At 54.2% G+C, this 6,463-nt stretch overlaps 1 pseudogene; it reads left to right on the top strand.

Moving 5' to 3' along the window:
- Window positions 1-764: 764 nt before the first annotated feature.
- On the top strand, window positions 765-973 carry LOC140123324 (U2 spliceosomal RNA; annotated as a pseudogene).
- The last annotated feature ends 5,490 nt before the right edge of the window (window positions 974-6,463 follow it).

The following is a 6,463-nucleotide window of genomic DNA, read 5'->3' as shown; positions in this document are numbered from 1 at the left end:
CTCTGCAAGGTCTGCGGGAAAGTCCATGTCCCGTTTCTTCCTCCTGCCCCTCTGGAGGGGGCTGGGCTGGGACAAGTGGGACAGCTCCATCCCATACAACTGGGACGCGCCCTGGTACTACAGCCAGGCCGTCCGCTTCGTGAGGGAGCACCAACTGGAGGGACTCAAGCCCGACCTGTGACCTGTGAGGACACAGTAAGAGCAAGACAGGCTCACGCCTAGCTGGATTTGGACCCCCTGCTGTGAGCTAGGATCGCCTCCCCAGGCGCCCACCGCCTCCCTCAGGGAGAATCCAGGCGAAAGCCGCTTTTTTGGACTTTGCAAGACATCTACACTTTGCACATGTTCAGGACTTTTGTATAAAATGCTGGACTTTGCTTAGTTTAGGTGTGTTAGGAATTAAAGGCTGTGTTTATCTGGCAAAGGCCAGAAAACACTCACTTTCCACTAGATTTGGACTTTTACAGGGGTTTCTTGGTCACGCATACATTATGCAAACGACCCAAACCAGGAAGTGGACTTTTGCTAGGTTCCCTTCCTTGTTTTTACCCCTTCTGTGTCTGTCTTTCAATAAAGCTTCGGGCAAGTGTTACCCCCACCCCTTCCCCTTCCACCCCGCACCCTTTTCCGTTTTTACACTTTGTCGTCGCCGTAAGTGAGATGCAATGCGTGTTTAGTTAGGTCAATTGAGCGAGCTGTGTGTTAGTATAGTGTTTTCATGGCACAGTTGAGGATTATACTCATGTGTGCTGTCAACACTATGTGTCGCTTCTCGGCCTTTTGGCTAAGATCAAGTGTAGTATCTTTTTAAGAAACTACCTTGGATCTGACAAAGAACTCTGGAAGACTGTAGATCTGAAGAAGGAACCCTGGATTTTTGAAAAGATTTGGAAGAGTTGCTGCTTTTTCTTGCTGCTTCTTGGAAAAATCTTGGATTATCTCTGGGATTACTTTTCTTCTTCAAGACTTCTTCTTTGTTTCTTCTGGAAGGAATTTCTGCCGGTGGAACCTTGCTCCTAGCGATCGGCTAGGAACCTCCGGACCAAGCAGGAAAATCTTCATTGCTTTCTCCCTCTGGGGAAAGTTCTGCTGAGGACCCTGCTCAAGGATTTCTGCACCTTTTCTTCTTTAAACCACCAAGCAAGCCGAAGCCATGGCTCCAGCAAGCAAGGAGGCAAGGAAGAAGAAACAGAAGACCCCCAAGGAAGCCCCAAGACTGGAGGAGGAAGCCCAAAAGGCTGAAACCCCAAGACTGGAGGCCAAAGACCCAGGACCCGAGGTACAGACCCCAGGACCTGCAGCTGTCCCCAACCCCGAAGCCCCCACCACTTCTCGGATTCAGAAGCCGCCCAGGAAGACCCAGGAGCCCCCAAAGCTCCCTCCCTACATGAGGGATACGGTGGCCCTGAAGCTGAGGGAGGTGGACGGAAGGGTGCCGGACATGTCCAAGGACGTCTTCTGCAAGAAGATGCTGCTGGACCAGGGGATCCTGAGCCACGAGATCTTTGGGATCCAAGCCATGGTTGCCGGGATCTTTTATGTGACCTTCATCTCCATGTCGGTCTGTAAGAGGTACTGGGAAGCAGTGAAAGCAGCGACGCCGGATTCCCCGTTCTCCAAATTCTTATGCAGTTGCCTGCTACAGAGGGAGGAGAGGAGGATCATCGTGTCAATGTGGAACCTGCGGACCCCCGGCAAGGACATCGAGACATTCCTCCAAAGGTACTGCACGGTGGTGAAGGGCCCCGAAAAGGTCCTGAACTGCTACAACCTTTGGATGGGCAAGTGGGCTGCGACAGTCCTGCTGCAGAAGGACTCTGCATCAGAAGACGGTTTCAAACACCTGCCCCAAGCATTCATGTTGGGCAACTCCCAAGGCCTCATCTATTATCCGGATATGCCGCAAACCTGCAGGAAGTGTGGCAAGACGGGTCATCAGATGAAGGCCTGCAAGGAGGAAGCCTGCAAGAATTGCAGGGTTACAGGCCATGAAACCAAAGATTGTCCCAGAAAGTCTACTTGCAACCTTTGCGGCCTGACTGGACACGTCTACAAAACCTGTCCACAAAGGAGGAAAACGTGGGCGGAGGTGGCTGCCTCGGCTCCGGGAAAGGGCTTTGAAGCTCGCTCCCCTGCTGAGACAACAAAGAAGCCCAAGGCAAAGGTGTCGGGTGACCAACCGGCAGAACAAAAGAAGGCGTCAAAGAAGGTGACTCAGACGTCCAGGAATGTGGCCAAGCCCGCCGAGGTGTCAAAACTGAAGACGGGTAAGACAAAGAAGGTGACACCTTCCCCCCCTCCCTCCCAGGCCAACTCCAAACCCTCCCTTCCCCCCACTGAGACCACCATCACCCCCCTAGTCGGGGTCTCAGCAGTTCAGCCACCGGCCCATAAGGCAACCCCCCAGGAATCAGCAGCACTAACCCAAACCCCTCCCCCCGCTGCTGATCCCCTATCCTACACGGTGGAGAACTTCCCCAACCTCTCCTCCCAAGCCCTTGTCTCTTCTTCTGTCCCCACAGATCCAGACACTGAGACCGAGACAAAGACAAAGAAGAAACGGAAGAGGAAGCAGGCGGAGAGCCCAGTAGCAGAGACCACCAGGAAAATAGTACTGGTGGAGAACGAACAGCCCTCCACTTCCGCTATAGACCTGGTTCTGCATGCAGAAATTGATAACATGCTGGACTACTACCCTGAGAGCCCCAGCTTCCACGACCTGCCAGCACCCCTCAATCCGTTGATAGACGAGATGCTGGATACTGCAGAAGGATCCCCGATCCTCCAGCAGGAAGAGCCACCTGATGGGATAGGTAACTAGGGCTGTATCGTCCCAACCTAACCACCCTCTTTTTCTTTTTCCATGATGGCGAATCTAACCATTTTCTCCATTAATGTTAGAAGCATTAGAGATAAGTTTCGTTGTTCGACTGTACTAACCTTTCTTGCCTCCCAACCAGGTGATGTTTTTATGTTGCAGGAATGTGCTCTCCCCTCCTCTAGGTCCTACCAACATCTGGCCAGGCAGTGGAGTCACGGCCCGTCCTACTGGTCCGGGGGGGGCGACTGTAAGTCTGCAGGCACCGCCATCCTCCTCAGGGGAAGCGCTTTCACGCTTGATTCCGTCCAGGAGCTAGTCTGCGGCCGACTTCTGGTCGTAGATGGCTCCTGGGCGGGTGAGCCCGTGCGGCTAATCAGCGTGTACGCATCCCCTGACAAGGGTGAGCGTCTGGAACTTTTCCAGAACCTCAGACCGCAGCTCGCCACCACCCGGGCCGTAGTGATGGCCGGAGACTTCAACTGCCCCATAGAGGAAGATGGGCGCAGCTCCGGCACCTCGAGCAAGCTTGATGTCACGTCCAAACTGCTCATAGAGATGGTAACTGAAGCATCCTTAAAGGACGCGGTGGGTTCCATGGGGTGCGGCTCCGTGAATTACACGTGGAGCCGCCCCGATGGCTCACTGCGTTCCCGGATAGACTTCGTGTTCACCTCTAGAGCGATCAAGCCGTGTGGGTACTCTATGGTCCCCTGCTTCTTCTCTGACCACAGGGCCGTCCAGGTTCGGGGCGCCCTGGGCCATGGTTTTCCAACTGGCCCAGGGTCCTGGAAACTGAACTGTGCCTTGCTGGAACAGGAGGGAGTGCAGGAGGAGCTTAGAGATGTCTACATGGTTTTGAGGAATGACAAATGTTTGTTTGCTACTGTCAGTGAATGGTGGGAGTATGCTAAAGTTGAATTGCGTAGTTTCTTTCAGGACAAAGGCAGGCGGCAGGCGGCCAAAGTGAAAAGGGACTTCAGAGAGCTCCAGCGTCAGCTGAGATCACTGCAGGACCTCCACCACTGCGGCTGGGACGTCAGAGAGGAGCTGGAGGACACCAAGAAGCGTCTGAAAAGTCACTTTGAGGAGGAATCCAAGCGAATCATCTTTCGTGCCAAAATGGACAACCTGGAGAAGGGTGAGAAGTGTAACTCTTTCTTTTTCAGGAAAGTCCACGCCGGCCACACGCCCCTGACTGAGCTGCGCGACGAAGCCGGAAACATGCAGCGGGGCAAAAAGGCAGTGATGGGAGTCGTCGCCGACTTCTACAGCAGCCTCTACGCCCCGAAAACCACAGACACGGAAGCCGCCGAGAGGTTCCTAGCAGGTATCACTAACCCCCTTGATCCTGCAGGTGCCACGGCAATGGATGCCCCTTTGACGGTGGACGAGCTGCTCTCTGCCGCTAAATCCTTTAGACCCGGCAGGACTCCGGGCAGTGACGGTCTCCCGGCGGAGCTCTATGTAGCGCTGGGGGACCTCATCTGCCCGGACTTGCTGGAGCTCTTTGAGGAGATGGTGGTGGAGGGCAGTATGCCGCCATCACTGAGGCAAGGAATGATCACGATCCTGTACAAGCGGAAGGGAGAGAGGTGTGACCTGAAGAACTGGCGTCCCATCTCGCTCCTCAACGTGGACTACAAGATCCTGGCAAAGGTCCTAGCAAACAGACTGAAGGGCGTCATAGGGAAGATCATCCACCCGGACCAGACCTGCGGCATCCCAGGCCGCAGGATTGCAGACAGTCTAGCCCTCATGAGAGACACGGTGCATTACATCAGAAGCCGCCGCATCCGCGCAGCCCTGGTCAGCCTTGATCAGGAGAAGGCCTTCGACCGAGTCTCGCATGAATTCATGGGTAAAGTACTGTGCAAGCTTGGTCTGGGGAAAATGTTTTGTACCTATGTTAACCTGATGTATTCTGACATTTGCAGCACGGTGTTGGTGAACGGCTGGAAGACTAACCCCTTTCCTATCCTTTCAGGGGTTAGACAAGGCTGCCCTCTTTCACCTCTTCTCTTTGTTTGTGTTATAGAGCTGTTCGCAGAATCTATCCGGCAGAGAGGAGAGATCAGAGGGATCACCGCACCGGGACCAGGACACGCCGAGGTCAAGTGCTCGCTCTACATGGACGATGTGACCGTCTTCTGCGCAGACCAGCGCTCGGTGACGGAACTCGCCCAGACGTGTGAGCTGTTCGGACAAGCTTCGGGGGCAAAGGTCAACTGCAAGAAGTCGGAGGTCATGCTCTTCGGGGACTGGCACCCTGCTTCTTCTGCACCTCTTCCCTTCACCATCCAGCAAGACTTTATCAAGGTTTTGGGGGTTTGGTTTGGGAAAGACGGAGCAGCCACGAAGTCTTGGCAAGAACGCTTGGCCAAGGTAAACCAACGGATTGGACTGTGGGCCCTCAGACAGCTTACCCTCACGGGGAAAGCATTGGTCCTGCGTAACGAGGTGCTGCCTGTGCTACACTACACGGCACAGGCATGGCCTCCCACGGCCGAAGTCAGCAAGGCCATTACCAGGACCGTGTTTAAGTTTGTTTGGGGTTCAAAGATGGACAGAGTCAAAAGGTCTGTCATGTACAAGGAGCCACGCAAGGGGGGTAAGGGCATCCCCGACATCCCCACTTTGCTCTGGATTTCTTTTGTGTGTGACATGGTCCGAAGAACTCTGCGAACACCAAGGGACTCTGCCGGAAAGTCCATGTCCCGCTTTTTCCTTCTTCCCCTGTGGCGGGGGCTTGGTTGGGACAAGTGGAACAGCTCCTTCCCTTACAACTGGGATCCTCCCTGGTACTACGCCAGGGCGGTGAAATTTGTGAGGGATCAACATCTGGAGGGACTCAAGCCGGATTTGTGGAAGCCTAAAACTATCCACAAAGTCATCAGAGCCAAGGATATTGTGGAGTGTGTTCCGGGGCTGACCACCAGCACCATGGACACCGTGTGGTCCAACATGTCGTGTGAAAGGCTTAACAACTGGCACAAGGATCTGTCATGGATGGCCATCCAGGGGGGCCTCCCCACTCGGTCATTTATGGCAGCCCGCAACCTGAGCAAAACCCAGTACTGCCCCCGGTGTCCCTTTGTGGAGGAGACATCATTGCACTTGTTCTGGGAATGCCCCTTTGCTCGGGGCCTGTTGAAAGCTCTGGATCACGAACTGCTTCTTTCTGTGCCCAGGAACACCATGACGTGCCACGCCGCACTTTATGGCCTGTTCCAAGGCACCCACACGGTGGGGGCCATCCAGGATGCCTGGCGTCTTATGAACTGCTTCAAAGACGTCCTGTGGTACGCCAGGAGGCGCCTCACCCTTCACAGAGAAACTTTGTCCATCCAGGACTGTCACCGGCTAGTCTTGAGCCAGCTCAGAGACTATGCCTCCCTTGACAGCAGGGTGGACTCAGAAGAAGAGGACTGACAAGCTTCTTCTTCATTTTTCTCTTGTGGACTTTGATTTTCTTGTTTTAACTGACCATGGACTTTATTTAGGGAGTTATGGGACTTTGCCTCTTTCTTCACAGATGGAGGCATCCAGGAAGAAGAAGACTTACCATCCTCTCCTTCCCCCCCTACCTCCCTCATGTGTCTGTTATTTTTCAATAAAGCTTCGGGCCTGTGACAACTTACCCCC

Source organism: Engystomops pustulosus, chromosome 3 (genome assembly GCF_040894005.1).
Source record: "Engystomops pustulosus chromosome 3, aEngPut4.maternal, whole genome shotgun sequence".
Classification (NCBI taxonomy): domain Eukaryota; kingdom Metazoa; phylum Chordata; class Amphibia; order Anura; family Leptodactylidae; genus Engystomops; species Engystomops pustulosus.
Note: the sequence above shows the minus strand (reverse complement) of the source record. Positions and strands in the feature narration are given on the sequence as shown.